General features: G+C 40.0%; 1 long non-coding RNA gene across 6 annotated transcripts in view; it reads right to left on the bottom strand.

Annotated features, from left to right (window-relative positions):
* Positions 1-282: 282 nt before the first annotated feature.
* Positions 283-16,557, bottom strand: part of LOC103460809 (uncharacterized) — a 26,350-nt gene continuing 10,075 nt past the window's right edge. Inside the window, exons 2-5 of one of the 6 annotated variants that reach the window (XR_533000.2) lie at positions 6,740-8,970; positions 5,889-6,083; positions 5,259-5,659; positions 283-1,040 (exon numbers count right to left, since the gene is read on the bottom strand). This is a non-coding gene — a long non-coding RNA (uncharacterized LOC103460809). Of the gene's footprint in view, positions 1,041-5,027; positions 5,660-5,888; positions 6,084-6,739; positions 8,971-16,557 lie in introns of those variants that run through there. The other 5 variants (XR_533002.1, XR_001776325.1, XR_001776324.1 and 2 more) reach the window with 5 other exon arrangements.

Below are 16,557 nucleotides of genomic sequence, written 5' to 3'. Positions count from 1 at the left end.
TTTACAGCAGATAGCCGCTCCTCTCTCTTGCAGGTACTACGTACCCCCGTCAAATCTTTTAGGGGTACGCAGTACCCTGCCGTACCCTCCTACTTGCACCCCTGCTCTTGCCTTTAACATACAACTCTGGAATCAGAAAGTAAATTGGTGAGAGCAGTAAACTGTTTTCTTTCATAGAAAAGAAGAAAAAAAAGAATAGTTACAGTAATAATAATCTATTCTTCTCAACAAAAAGCAGCAGATTTATTAAAACAAGATAATGTCTGGTCCTCCAAGGCTTGACTATGTTGGAACTGTTGCACACATTTGTTTGTCAGAGATATGGAGTCTGAGAACAAAATTTCATGTCTGTCCAAGTGGGAGGGGCTGATAGGAAATAAATTTGCACAAGATTTTCCTATTTGTCTGATTCCATCAAAACTGCCTATTGCTGTGAAAACCGGAGGTTACAAATCCCAAATAACCAAAATGAATTTGGTAAATGTCTTTGCCCATGTTTCTGTGCTATTCTGAAACATCATGATGAGCTATCACCAGGTTGGGTCGTCTGCTGGAGGCCTGGGAGATTTGAGCTGTTCCTAGTTTCTTCAGGCATGTGATGAATGGAGTCTCTTCTCCTTCCCTGAGTCCTGTCCTCTTTAGTCATAGATAGAATTAGGTCGTCTCAGTCACTTCAGCTATTTGTGGCTCATCACATGAAGATGCTTTTCCTCTTATGATGGTTTCAAGCAGCCGCGGACCCTTCTTCTGATGGTTTCCTAATATTCTTAAATAGTCCACTCAGTCATTTAAAAATAATAGGTTATTGTTTTCCCCAAACTAAGGTCTTCCCAGCACCAGTATGCATGCAATTTGATATATTTGTTACAGATTGGAGCCACAGATCAGTGTGCTCTCTGGGAGTACTCTCAGATGAAAAGCTGTTTTCTTCTCCTTTTTTTCCGCAAAGATGGCATGAGTCAGAAGCATCAACAGGGTTTTGAATTTTGTTTTAGGCTCTAGGAACTGAATATCCTCTTAGACTCCAGTTGTCTGAGTTCCTTGATGAAGAACAGAGTTGGCATTATTCTCAATGAAGGCTTGATATTGTGAGAGTACAGGGGACAGTAAATGAAAGAGTTCTCATGTTCTCAATGCAAAATATTGCAGGCTCTGATGAAAGAAAACAGGCTGCTTATTGACTGGACACAAAGGACACAAAGTGAAACACAGCAGCCCTTATCATTGTCTCATTGTCCTAGTATGCTAATTTCAAAAGAATAAGGAATGTACCATGAATAAGAATATTTGTGTGTGTGTTTATACCATGCAAAAAGTAGCCAAAGGGACAATCACTCTCTCCATTCAGAGGTTCTTGGCTGTAGCTCTGACAACTGCTAGATGAAGCCTGTTTGACTTCTCTGCAATGCCAGTCATGCATATTTTAAACCGAAGGGGAATAATATTGGCTTTATAGGAACGAGCATCAGATGCAAATATGATCTCTGACTGAATGGGTCCTTTACAACATTGTCCTCCATGGCGGCTTAACTCTAACAATATTGTTTAACTGCAACCTAAATTGTGATTGTCCCTGCAAAAGCTGTGCAGAAACTGTAAAGAGCATATTTCTGTCTAGTTAAAGTATCTTTTGTATTTTTATGTCTCCTCCCCACTGATTCAAAAACAAGACCTGGTAAAGAGCTGGAGCTTTAGGAAACTGTTGAAGAACTGAAAATAATTATGTAACTTCAATATTCCCTATTAGCAACCAAAATGGAGAAAATGTAACTTTTGGGTAAATTCATACTGCCGTGGCCACTCCTGTAGTTAAAGCAATCCAGTCTCATTGTCTGTAAAATTTAATTATTCTCTATAAAACCTCTAAATGACACTTTCAGGTAATTTCATTCAGGTAATTTTCCTCAAAGTTTAGTAATGACTAAAACAAACATATCAATGGGAAATAACAGAGATGTCTTTTAAAATGAAGTATAATTGCTCTTTGATTTCAAAAGTAGCAAATAAGTGACAGCAACAAGATTTAAATTGAGCAATCAAAAATTCACAAAAAATGACAAAGTGGGGGGAAATCAAACCTTTAAGTACGTTAATTTATTTCACTTTGGCAGAACATGCCAATCATGGCTGATTGGCATGTTCTGCTACTTATTAAAAGCAAATAAAATATTCTGTAAATATGAACAAAGAAAAAAAAATCAACCACTGCTTTAAAGGTTTTGAGACCAGCATTCTTAGTTTTATAATAACTATTCCTTAGGGACCCAAATTTGGGGGCAACAGACTCTGCAGGAGTCTCTTGGGGGCTCCAAGAGACTCTGCAGGTCAAGGATTAAATTGAATACACAGCCATTAGCAAAGGTTTGGTTAACCTTTGCTTTGTGAACAATAAAGTTAACAATATGTGAAATGTACTTCTAGCGTAGTTAGCACTGATTACATGTTTGATTGCTGATAGTTTCTAATATTTCTTGATTACTAATAATAACTAATATTTATTTTATCCATAAAGACAAGAATATGTAAGAAAATCCACTGAACTGTAAAACTTTGGTTCCAGGGATTGGTGCTTTTTTTAAATTTATTTACAACCAGCAATATCTGGAGCATCAACATCTCAGTAGTCAACTGGCAACTGGAATTTGAATTCAGTTTCTTCCAACACATGTTGAAGTGTCCTTGGGCAATATAATGACTCCTGGATAACCTCAAAACAAGCTGACACCATGTATCGTTGAATTAATGTGTGAATATTTGCGAGTGTAGATGGGGTAAATGCGTCCAGGGTTCTGCCATTGGAGGTATTGGAGTGCAGATTGACTGAATTGACTGAAAAACTGCTTTTAGTGTTTGCTATGACTATAAAAGTACAATGTAAGTTCAGTCAATTAAGCGTTCATTCAGGCAATAAACTGATCATCATTAACAGCATTTCTTTTGGCTTCAGTATCAGTCCACTGTGGGCAAAAAGAAGGACTGAACAAAGGTTCAGTTCATTTACTGCATCTGTCTAACCCTATGATTCCTAATAAGATTAAATGAGATTACCTCATGTCTCATCTGATGAAGACAGGTCTCTAAGCAACACACTGTGCATGTCAACCAATCTGAAGACTGTGTGTGTGTGTGTATGCATGCGTGCACTGCCCTCATTATCTCTGGAGAGGATATCACTTTCTTTGTGTCATCTCGCTCATCACGCAGGAAGCATCATACATAATGCAACATGCACACAAATGCACTCGGCTACTCACACCAAAAAGGGAGGGAAAAATAAAAGGAGCTACTCAAATTTGAACCTACACACAACCCAGCCAACTTCTAACATGTGATCAGTACAGTACATTTGGGTTTGTGATGCTGGTGACCAGTGTTGTAGTACTTGAGGTCAGTCTTGGTCTCGAGACCATTCTCGTCTCGGACTCGACCGCATTTGGTCTCGGTCTTGTCTCGGTCTCGGGTGCTGAGGAATCGGTATTTTATTTCAAGACCAGTCAAGACCGCAAATGTAAAAATATCACTAAGCGTACAGCATACTGTCCATTCCTAATAAGATTTGTTAACATCTTTGTTTTCAGTGGATGCAAAAAGCACCAATTAAAAACCAAGCAATTGCGTGTTTCTGTTACTCCCTTCTCCCCCTCCCCACCTTTCACTCGCACACGGCGCTCTGAGACATGCGCAGTGTTTTTCTCTCAGCGGCAGATGTCTGTCTAATGGTCAGTAATAGAACAGCGCTGCATAAATCATAAGAAATCCGATGGCCACAGCTAACTCAGCAGCACTTCGCTTTCACAGACGGTGGGGACTACGTCTAACTAGACACATAAGCATTTGTGATGAAAAAAAACACTCACTGCGCTGAATTATTGTGCAGAGGTGTTGACTGACTTGTCGCAAATATGGGACAACGCTGTATCCAAAAGTCTGCAATATAGTGACGTGACATTCAGGAACAGTCCGATTTTTCTGAACGGCTCTTTACTTAGAAAATAGGACTGGAGTGCCACTGAACACTGTTGTTCTATCAGATTACCATACGCTGTCAGAATAGCATACATGCAGTGAGTATCATGCCTGCGCATTAATAAGTCAGACCGTCAGAGGAGTTGTCAGTTCACCATACACAACAAGTTATGATGAAAATAAGTCATTAAATTGTTTTCAATGATAACTGTATAGATATACATGTGTTGTCATGGTTTCAATGTGTATTTAAAGCAAGGTCTGGCTGCAGCTGCAGTCAACTACAACACACGCCCGTGTAAAACTCATTAACCTACTTAACTGCCAAGTCAGGATGCCATACAAATGTTGATAAAGTGTATGATGATCTACGTCATGATTCTATGATGCTAATTAAATAAAATTATTTGGTGATGACTGACGGACATAGCCATGAGTTCGTGTTAAGCGTATGGCAATCTGACAGCGTATGGCAACCTGACAGAACATCGTTCTTTGTTTTTGTAATGTTCTGCGTACACTGCAGTAGCTATGAGGATTTTATTTAATTATGTACATTGATATTTTTTTAATTAACAAATAAACAAAACACAAGAACAAAAGATTACGCAGAGCATGCACATTACTCTTTCATTGTTTTCGTTCAAAGTGACAGCTGTAATGTGTGCCATGGTGTCAGACTACCTGGCTTCATGTAGCGGGAGAGAGGGTGAGAACAGTCATGGTGAGCCTCTTATGGTTGGTTACTTCTTGCTTGTTGCTCCTTGGTGAGGGTTCATAGTTGAGCATTATTTACCGTCAGGGCATTGCCTCAATTGCTATGTTTAATGGTGCAGAGAGAGAATGGTGCAGAGAGAGAATGGTGCTATGTTTAATGGTTTTGTTATCTTTTTAGGGATGGCACGAGACCACCGCGGATTGTAGCACAGAGATGGAAGATTTAATATTGGTAAAATTTATTAAGTAATATCTAAGTGTTTTTATGGGAATAGGGATCTTTTAGATCAATTTGAAAAGTAATTTTGATCATATTTCACATTTTATTGTATCACGTAGAGCAGGGCGCTGGTCTTGGTCTTGACTCGGTCTCGACTTCCCTCAGTCTTGGTCTTGACCACAACACTGCTGGTAACTCAAAACCTGGACGACATTAATGGTTTGATCTTGGAGACGTGGAAGGTGGGGTGTACACGCAATGAAGGCGGCAGTTTGAGACGCACAGCTACAGGGTTAACAACCTTGGCAACAGGAAATGGGCCCACAAAACGGGGTGCCAACTTGCGGTTCTCTACCTTGATGGGCAGATCCTTGGTGGATAACCACACCTTCTGACTGACCAGTTATCTAGGGGCTTGGGATCTGTGGCGATTGGCATTCCGGGTATAAACAGCAGAGGTCTTGCAGAGTGTAGCTCTGGCCCTTCTCCAGACTCTGAGACAGCGACGCGTTGATAAATGGGCAGCAGGAACCTGGGCGGCTCCCTCCTGAACAGAGAGAATGGGCGGCTGATAGCCATAAATAACATGAAATGGTGAAAGGCCCGTGGCGCTTGATGGTAATCCATTGATGGCATACTCTACCCAAGGTAAGTTCTGGGACCAGTGACTAGGAGCATCCATGCAAAGGATGCGCAACTTGGACTCAACCTCCTGATTCATCCTCTCCATCTGGCCATCCATCCGAGGGTGAAAGCCTGAAAAGAGACTGACATCAATGCCAAGAAGGGTGCAAAACTCACCCCAAAAAACGGGAAATGAATTGTGGTCCTCTGTCAGACACGATGTTGCGGGGAATGCCATGAAGTCTGAACACCTCTCGAGCCATCACCTTAGCGAGATCAGGTGCTGAAGGTAAGTTGTGTAAAGGAATGAGGTGGGTCATCTTGGAGAACCTGTCAACCACAGTGAGGAGTACTGTGTTACCTTGAGAGGGAGGTAGGCCGGTGACAAAATCCATAGAGATGTGGGACCATGGTCGATGAGGAATCGGCAGAGGCCTCAGTAGACCGAGTGGGGGCGTCTGGAGGGCTTTACTCTGGAGCAGGTGACACAAACTCCTGTGTGTCCTTTCTCAGAGTGGGCCACCAGAATCCTGACTGGACCACTGCTTAGTTATACCTGGATGACAGTAAAGTTTAGAGCCATGACAGAACTGAAGGACCTTAGAAACCATTTCTTCAGGAACAAACAGAAGACCCTTAGGACATTGAGCTGGAGGTGGTTGTTTTCGATGACTCCTCCTGAGCAAGGTCTCTATTCTGGTTAGAGCTAACCTGGTCTTGGAGGGAAGGATGTAGTCATGGTCAACAGAATCAGAAGAGCAGACAGAGGACAGATGAAGTCTTGAAAGGGCATCTGGTTTGACGTTTTTGCTACCAGGTCGATAGGCAGGGTGAAGTCAAATCTGCTAAAAAAAATAGTGCCCATCTAGACTGTCGTGGGTTCAGTCTCTTGGCAGACTTAAGGTATTCCAAGTTCTTATGGTCTGTCCACACAGTAAAAGGAAGTGCCGACCCCTCCAGCCAGTGCCTCATTCCTCCAATTTGATAGTTTAATAGCGAACAGCTCTCCGTTTCCAACGTTGTAGTTTCTCTCAGAGGCAGAGAGCCGGAGAGAAAAAAAGGCACAAGGATGTARCCTGGCATCATCTGCAAACCGTTGAGACAGAACTGCACCAACCCCAGTGTCTGAGGCATCAACCTCCACCACAAAAGGTTTAGACAGATCAGGAAAATGCAGAATGGGAGCTGAAGTGAAGAGACGTTTCAGCTTACCAAAAGCATGTTTTGCCTCTGGCGACCACTTGAACCGAGTCTTGGTTGAAGTGAGTTGATGAAGAGGGGCAGCCACTGAGCTTTAACCCTTGATAAAGCGATGATAAAAATAGGCAAACCCAAGAAACCGTTGAAGCTCCTTCACACTGGATGGTTCGGGCCACTCCAAGATGGCTGCCACCTTTGATGGATCCATGGAAATCCTGCCAGAGCAATGATAAAACCCAAAAAGGTTACAGACTGCTTTGAGGGAATCGGAAATATATTCCTCCATAGCCTCTCTTTCAGGACCAGAAATGGAATACAATCTGCCCCTAGGTGGGGTGGTCCCAGGGCGGAGGTCAATGGCACAGTCGTACTCTCTATGGGGAGGCAGAGAAGTGGCCTTAGATTTGTTAAATACCTCACACAGATTATGATAAACCTTAGACAAATCTGGATAGTCATTGTTAACTTCGCAGGGCGATGTCATGATGGGGGCTTCCTTCAGACAAGAAGTGGAGCAAGATGAACCTCACCAGTGAGCCAATTGATGACTGGACTGTGTTTTATTAGCCACGGGCGTCCTAGAATCACAGGAATCTCAGGAGACCTGGTCAGCAGAAACGTGATCCCGTCGTGGTGGTTTCCTGAAATCAGTACAGACACAGGCTTAGTGCAGTGGGTTATTTGATCAATCAGATGCCCATCAATAGCAAAAATATCACGTGGTTCATCTAGAAGTTCCAACTCCAAGGCGAGCGCATGTGCTAGGCTAACATCAATAAAGTCAGCATCAGCCCCAGAATCAATGAAAACAGGAACCACCCTCCCCTCAGGAGAGTCAGGAAATCTGATGGTGCACTGATTGTGTGGAGGGTTCTGAGATCTGAGGATAGGGCTCAGCAAAGACCCCCCAAGCTTTACTGAACCTGTCCTTTTGATGGACAGTTAAGAGTGCGATGGTTTCTTTCTCCACAGTAGAAACACAGGTGATTTCTGAACCTCCTCTCCCTCTCTTCAGCAGAGAGCTTGGTCCTACCCAACTGAATGGGCTCCTCAGTGCCATCAGGGGGGGTTGTGGAGACTTGTGGCATGCTGCAAGGACTGACCTGGACAGTTGAAACCCTTCTTTGATAATTAGCTGAAGACCTCTCCCTCTTACGTTCACGAAGGCGTTGGTCAATCCGTGTGGCAAGCCTTTCTAAGGACTTGAGGGTCTTGGGAGGGTCACGGGTAGCAATCTCATCCTTGATTTCATCTGACAGGCCCTGGTAAAAAACGTCAAACAGGGCTTCATTATTCCAAAGGCAACTGGACTTCAAGGCATGGAAATTGATTATGTAGTCAGTAACAGGTCGAGAGCCCTGTTTGAGAGAAAACAGTCTCCTGGCAGCCTCCCTCTCAGGACGGACTGGATCAAAAACCCTCTTCATTTCWTCAGAAAAATCAAAAAATGAGTCACAGCTGTTGGCATCATTCTCCCACTCAGAAGTTCCCCACTGCTTAGCCTTATCAGATAGCAGAGAGATGGTGTAGGCCACCTTGGCTCACTCAGAACGGAAGGCAGAGGGCTGGAGTTCAAAAAGCAGAGAACACTGGGTTAAAAAAGGTCTGCACTGTTCGGGATCCCAATCGAAACGCTCTGGGGGGGGGGAATCCTAGGTTCGTTGTTACCGTTAACTGAGGGAGTGACAGCTAGAGGACGTGGTGGTGCAACGGAGGGTCTAGCTTGGGCTTGAAAATTCCTTAGAGACGAAAGTCCCTGTAAAAGCTCCTGGACAYTTCTTTCTAGGCCAGTAATGGCCCCCTCCACCTTAGAACACCAATCAGGATTTGGCTGTGGGTTCATTCTGGCGAGATCGTACTGTAACGAGTATGCAAAATCAGCCAGAACCCAAAACGCAGCCAAGACAAGTGTTCAGTAGACAAAAGTTTATTACAAAATAAGGGTGAAGAAGGGGCTCCACAGGGCGAGGTCACACTGGTGAATTAGGAATGGGGGAACCATAGGGGTTGGGAAGCCTTGGGGAGGGTAGGGTGAGTGGGCCGTGGGGGCTGTGGGGACAACCAGATGACAGGGACAAATTCCACAAACCAGAGACTAAGTCGTTGAACAATCCAGGGTCATGCACGGGGGCTTCTCAGGCAATGTAAATCCAACAGACAGAAAACTGGAGGCAGGGTCAGAGGCAGGCAGGGTTCAACAACAGGTCAAAAATCTTCCCACAGCAGAGGAAAAAGGCCAAAATCTGTGGTAAAAAAAAACAGACAGGATCAGAAAACCAGGAGACTCATTTGAACAAGGAACAGGGCTTGAAAGCTGTGACTGTGGCAACAGACGATCTAGCACTGAGTGACGAGCAGCTGTTTAAATAGGGAGCAGCAGGTGAGGGTAATGAGTAATCAGCACAGTCAGAGTAGAGCTGAAGGGCTAAAATCGTGACAGTAAAACTAACTATGACTCAGATTATAACGTCATATTAACAGGACTAATGTCAATGTCAATCTATTTATAAATCACTTTAAAAACAGTGCTGTACAGTATTCATAAATCCACAGATAAAAACACATAAGAATAAAAAGACAAATTAAAACAGACAGGCAATTATATTTCAATGCCAGGCCTTATGGAAATGCCAAAGAATAAAAATGAGTTTTAAGGAATGAATTAAAGTGTTCAAGACCACGGGCAGCAGATCTACTATTGAGAGGGAAGTTGCTCTGCAGATTAGGGGCAGTGACAGCCCAGTCTCCTCTGCTTTTCAGCAGTATTTATATTTTTACCTATGAATATATTTATTTGGATTCCAGCCATCATATTTACCCTCTTATCTTTTTTTTTTTAATTTCTCAACCTTAAGTATGCAAATATGACAAATAATGTCTTGGAAATGTAAAGATGCTAAGGTGCAGGCTCCCAGTTGCAACATTTTTTTTTAATTACATTTTTAATCGACCTGACCTAGAACTTTGTCATCACCATCTGACAAAAGTAAATATAAAATAATTTTTAATCTATTAGTGATATTTTTACTTATTTTACAGACAAATGCTTCTCAAGCAACAAAATAAATATTATTTAAAACAAAAAACAACAAAAAGTCCATCTGACGGAGTTGACAGTGCATGACGGAGTTGACACAGAACTGAAGGTGGTGACAAACTAGTGAGTAAAATGAAAAACCTGGTACATGTGAAGTAATGCAATTTATGTAAAATACATTAAAATGAATTAATTGCACATTTAAGTGAGATTTGACAACAATTTCACTGAAATAGTCACAAAAACTCTGATGGAGTTGACATCTGACGGAGATGACGAAATGCCAAACTACCTCAATTTATATGATGTTATTCTGAAGGAGGCCATATTGTGGCTAATCAGGTCCATGAAATCTTTACAGTAAACTAAAATTAAGCTTTTATTTCACAAAATTTCATCAAAGTTTTGTAAATTGTCAGTTATGGTGTTGACACATCATGGCTGTGACAAACAACTTAGGAATAAAAAGAAGAAAAAAACTAAAGAATAACATAAGCTAACCAGAGCTAACTAGCCCTTTTAGCAAAGGAAGTGGTCACGGGGTCCTCAGAAGTTCTGGTGTCCCCCAATAATGCCTGATTTTTTTTTACATTCTTTTCATTTCTGACAAAAACTAGGGACAGTTTTCAATGGAGTTGGAAAATATATATAAAATTGATTTTTAATTAAATTTATTGATACTTTTATAATTATTTATATGACCACTTAAACTTAATTGTCATAATATATAATTTTTGTATTTCTTTAATTGTTTTAAACTATTATAATGTATTGAGTTCTGCTCCAGGACAAGGAATTTTACAGGCATCATCCACCGACTACAGTGTTTAAAATAAAAAAAATATTCAGCAAACATCAGGAAAATATACATCGTTGTGCTCACATGACCCAGGTTAGTTTAGTCAGATATTTGAAAAAATTATATTTTGTGTATATTTTATTCAAATTTTGTGCTTTATCAATAGGACCTGTTTTGTCCCTATTCTCAAGAATCACATGTTTCTGAAATTCTTAATATAAAACACAAAAGATTTAAATGTATATAAAAAAAATAACTTAAAAATGGGTAAAAATCTGATCCTGTCATCATTGATTAATTTAGGTTTTGACCAATATGTGCATTAAGTTCCTGGTGAGCAACTCTCCGTGGATCTAGACCAAAACAATGCTTAGTATTTTATGTTGTTTTATGATGTTTTCAGAGATGTCTGTATCATTTCGGATCTGAAGTGAATATCTGAATTTAATTATTTTACATTTTATTCTTCCAGTGGTATGAACAAATTTTCACTTGAACTACATGTTTGCAAAGCTTTAAAGAAAATTCTAACAAAATTATAATGATTGGGGACAATCATATCAAATATTTAAGCAACATTGAAGTAAACCCTGTCTATCCGGTATGGACAAAGTTTACCACAGGAGTGGGACACATCATTATCTGTATCTGCTGGGAAGAATCTCATCAACAGGTTGAACTCAGCTACTCAGGTGATGAACCAATCAGAATAGGCCATCTTCCATTGTGACAGTGATCTGCAGATAAGAGATGATCAATTCTCAATTTTCCAGTGAAATTTAATAAAACTAAGAACTCACTACTGTCAGTCTACGAACAAATAAACCATCAACCTTTTTGTTGTGCATTTGAAGTTTGATATTTTTTTAGTTTGTTTTTTAAAAGTTAAGGATAGGGTTAAGGTCAAAAATACTATACTTATCCCAAAAAGAAATTAAGGTTGTTGTAACTCGTATCATCCAACCCTTTTGTTGTGGATGATGATCCTTCCTGCGAAGGATCTAATTGTCCTGTTAGGTCGATATCGAAGGACAGAGACAATATTCCATAGTAGCATGTTCTGGATTACTCACAGCAAATTCAAAAGTGTTAAATGTTTTGGTGTTGGTAGATTTCATGCAGAAGCAGTTAATTTTACTCTAATAGAGTCACATTCTGTTTATGTAACTCTGGGGTGTAAATTATTAGCAGTTAAAATCCAGTGTTTCCGTATCAAATCTAGAGGTGTTAAAATAAAATCAATAACTCTTGACTTCTTAACTCTGAACTCCTACAGCAGCAACAACACTGAAGGAGGTAATTCACTGACTCCGCCCCCCGAATCACAGATTCCCACCGAAGCGAAGCGACAGAAGCCAAGTCATTTCAGGACTATTTACGTTCCACATGTCTGAGTTATTTACTGTAAGTCATTTTTTTCTGAGATGGTTTATAACTATTATTTTGAGTTGAGCTCAACCTGTATGATAGACGTCATGTTCGCCACGCGGCTCGGTGTTAGGATATTTAGCTTAGCATGCCGAATGTTAGCGGAGTATAAGTGTTGAAAAAAATCGAGCCGGTGAACAGTCAATCAAATTCTTGGCTAAATTGAACAGATCTTTTTTATGTTGAGAGCATTATTTCCGCTGTTGTGTCTTCTTACGTTTTACAGCATGTTTTAATCCTTTTATTGCCTTTTTGTATATATTAGAACCAGTCTGGTTGAGGATGAATCGCCAGTCATCAGCCTAACCTCCCCCTCCTGACCCCTCCATGGATTCTTCGATGATTCAAGCTCCAAAAATGATTATGCACTGTATTTTCCGCACTATAAGGCGCATAGAATTGACTCTTCAGTTTGCTCCGTACTCTATTATTACACATCCACATTTATAAAGAAATGGTCCCCGAGTACTTTATATATACTGTCGACCCCACTGTCGACAGTGTAGTAGTCGACCCCAGTTGTTGTTTCACTCACGGTGTTGGTGTTGCGATATTGTGCCCAACTGCTTTCTGGGCAACACAAGACCAACCTACACGCTGCCGCTGCAGTCTCTGTCTCTCTTTCCCCACCCCTCCCCCCTGGCTTTAAATGTATTATCGAACTTTATTAACAAACCAGCGTTCTGACAACTATCCCAGCATGCACCGCGCACTTCTTCTTCTACGGGGGAAAATGAAGTCGGCGGCTGCTTACCGYAGYTGCTAGACCTGTTGTGGCTCAATATTGGTCCATATATAAGRCGCASCGGATTATAAGGCGCACTGTCGGCTTTTGAGGAAATTGAAGGTTTTTAGGTGCGCCATATAGTGCGGAAAATAAGGTAAGTTTTAATATCTCTGAAACTCTACATTTCTGTAATGGAGGCTTGCTGTTGGAGTTGTAGTAAAATTTATTCCTTCGTTCCACTTCTCATTGTTGTTTTTTGTTTGTTATGATCCAGAGACCGAAAAAATTCTGGCTTTTTGTGGTGCTAATGGAAAACCCTACGAAAAACATAAATTCCTAATTTTAGTTGCATTTTTCTGCGCTTAGTCTTATGCTTAGTAACTGAAGCCCCAATCCTTAGAAACAGCCATTACCTTGCCACTGACATCGGGAAATAAATACTCTGATGTTCATTATGTGTTGATTAAAACTTTACATTCACTTTCAGTCTTCTTAGAGTCGTGCCAGTCCTTAAAAACTACTCCAATTTCTCACAAACTTTCTTTACCTGAAAATATTCTGCTTTACTCAGGAAAGCTGGGCTGGAAGCCCAGCAATCCACCTGGAGGCTCATCACCCGAAAACGGAAAAACACTTGACACTCGTTTTCAAAATAAAAGCTGGTTTCAAAAATCAAAGCTACGATTGCAGCTAAATAAACGCCAAACATAAATTAACTAATATTTTACTCATAGGAAAATAGTTTCTTTATTTTTAAAGGTCCTGAAGTAGAACATTCATTTGAAAATATGTTCTTTACAATAAAATGTAGAAACTCAAAGAAACTTCCAAAGCAACACATAGCATGGCTCATACATCCATTAATTTTAATGATATAAAAATTATATATTTAAAGTTAAAATGTTATTGTACGACTGAAGCTGGCAAGGGGGAAAATGTGAGATGAAACCAAGCCAGAGCGATGCTGGTAATAGACCCTTTTCACATGACGTCAGACAACATCCGTTTTGACTCGATCCAGTGTATCTTTAGTTCTGGTGTGTGTAGTTAACGCTGTTTCAGGACTCTAAAGCAGCTGCCACAAATATGATTTGAAGATATATCACTATTTGCAAACCATTTTTCTTCATCAACATAATCTAAACTGGACAAATTCCTCGCTGATTGACACCAGTTTGACTACGAAGGTACATGTTTTGGTTTTTTTCTAGCTGTTAGTTGATATGCTAGGATAGCAATAGTAATTTGTTAGCTGGGTAACATTACGTAGCCTTTCTGTTTTGGAAATAGAACGTATTTAGGCTCTAATCTTTTTTTTTTTTGTATAGATATATTTATTCAGAAGGTCCAGCCATACAAAATCTACATCAAATGTACAATACTACCTTCTTTTTTTTGAGAAAACACTTAAAAAATAAAACCCACCCCACCCACTCTCTCCATGTAACAACAGATACAGTAATATATTTAACACATCACATATTCTTGAAAGGCCAGAGTCAAGAGAAAAGAAATTTAACAAAAATATTGAATTTTTTTTTTTTTTTTTTTTTTTAAGGTAAGAATTGAAATAAGACAGTTAAGATCAATACAAATCAGTCTCTCAGATCTAATCTGGTTAGAAGGTCCAAGAAGGGAGTCCAAATCAGGTTGAACTTAACCAGTGTCCCCCTTATCGAGTGAAATTTTTTTCTGGAGTACAGAATGACAATAGTTCGTTGATCCAGTGTTTCTGGTTTAGAGGTTCCATAGCTTTCCAATTTTTAAGTATACGCCTTTTTGCTGCACATGATGCTAACAAAACAAAGTATTTCTTGCAAGGATATAATTTCAAGGACATAACATCTCCAAGTATCCAAATCCTGGGGTCAGCATCTAAAGAAAGCTCACAAACTGCTGATATTTGAATTACATTATTCCAGTAGGTCTGCAAGTGAATACAACTCCAAAGCATTTACACCTTTGACATTTGTCAGTGATGTTGGCATACAGTTTATTCAACCTATATGGGGTGTAATATATGCGGTGTAAAATATTAAATTGAATTTGTCTGTGTTTTGTTGATATTAATATTGTTTGAGATGAATTTGGTAATCTGCTCCAGTTTTTATCATCGTATTTGCAGTTTAAGTCTGACTCCCATTTAATTTTTTTTGTTCTCATAAGTTGGTGAATAATCAAGAACAATTTTGTAAACACAAGAAATAAGTCCTTTAGTGGTGGTACGTTTAGTATCTAATAAACATGTTTTAAGGAGAGTTTCCTCTGGTTTATTTGGAAATATCTCTGTTTGGCTCTTAATCCAATGTCTGATCTGCAAATATTTGAAATAATTGTGCCTATGCAAGTCATAAAATTCTGATAATTGACTAAAGCTGGCAAAGACATTGTTGGTATAAAGATCGCCAACTGATCTGATGCCTTTTCTGACCCAAGTTTGTAATATACCATCTGCTATAGGTTGGGGAATGCTAGGGTTACCTTTAAGTGGTGTGTTAACCAACAATTCTATGTTTAGATTTAAGAGGGCATGTAACTGAAGCCATGCATTATAGGTAGCTAAAATTAAAGGACTTGATGTGATTTTAGAGAGTTGCTTTTTAGAACCCAGGAAGGGGATAATTGATAATGATGCAGATTTTAGTTCTTGTTGTTCTATCGGGACCCACTTCACATCGTTACCATTTCAATGAATCCACATCCATATAATACGGAACTGGGAAGCCAAATAATACATTCTGAAATTTGGAAGACTTAATCCGCCTTTGCGTTTACACGACAACGATCCAATAAAAACGGCACTTTTGTTCCGTTTTTGTTGGATCGTTTACACGATAACGTTCTAATTACGATCTGTKTTTACACAGTAACGGTACACATCGAAAACGTGTAATGCTCTCGCTGCGCCTAGTTGGTGCTAGGTTCTTTGAAGCTTTGAAAGTGCACATGTTTTTTAAAAAAAGTTGTACTTGAAGGCATGTGGATTTGCGTGAGAAAACACGCACTGTGTGCGTCTGATTAGGGCGCATGCAGTTGGAAAAAGCGGGATAACTTTGCTGAAACACCTAGTTTGAGCTTTCACGGTGTTTGTAGCGAGCCCCGGACTGGAAGCTGTTTATTGTTTTTACCTTGGAATGGCCAACAGTCTGTTATTCCTATATCAATTTGATAAAATAGGAGTTCCCGCACGTCCCATATCGGTGTCCTGTTACCTTTTTCAGCAGTTAAAACAGTTTAATCCGTTGCTAAAAAGTCGTAACTTGTTTTTCCGAGCCACCTTCCATCGCAACATGAAAGCTGAGACGCTCGCACTGGGTTTACGCTGTGAGGCAGCGAAGGAGACCTGCTGCTGTGCAGGTGTGTGTTAGAATCATGGCAGCAAAACATAAACTGCACAGTTTTTTCCCCGAACTAACCGACTGAGTTGAGTAAAGCTGTTGGATGCAGGTGATGATAGCTAAAAGATGACTAGCTAATATCAATACAGCACGTTAAGCTTGTTAACAAGTAGCCTGTATGCTACTGATGTTGTTGTCTATGTTCAGCAACGTAGATTAATTTTGTCCCCCCAAAATAAGTCGATGCCCCTCCTGTTAAACTCGTCTGGAGCCGGGGCTGGTCCTGGTCCGTAGTTCTCTAGATCAGTGTTTTTCAACCTTTTTTGAGTCAAGGTACACTGTTTTAATTGAAAAAATCCCGAGGCACACCACCAACTAAAAATGGAAATAAAGATACTCTGTAGCTGCCTATATATAGTCATTCTTATCAAAGTCTCTTGAATAGGAATCAAATAAACACAAAAATGTATTATCACATTTTACATTTCTTATTTCAAATTG

The sequence above is a fragment of the Poecilia reticulata genome, unplaced genomic scaffold, assembly GCF_000633615.1.
Source record: "Poecilia reticulata strain Guanapo unplaced genomic scaffold, Guppy_female_1.0+MT scaffold_298, whole genome shotgun sequence".
NCBI lineage: Eukaryota > Metazoa > Chordata > Actinopteri > Cyprinodontiformes > Poeciliidae > Poecilia > Poecilia reticulata.
Note: the sequence above shows the minus strand (reverse complement) of the source record. Positions and strands in the feature narration are given on the sequence as shown.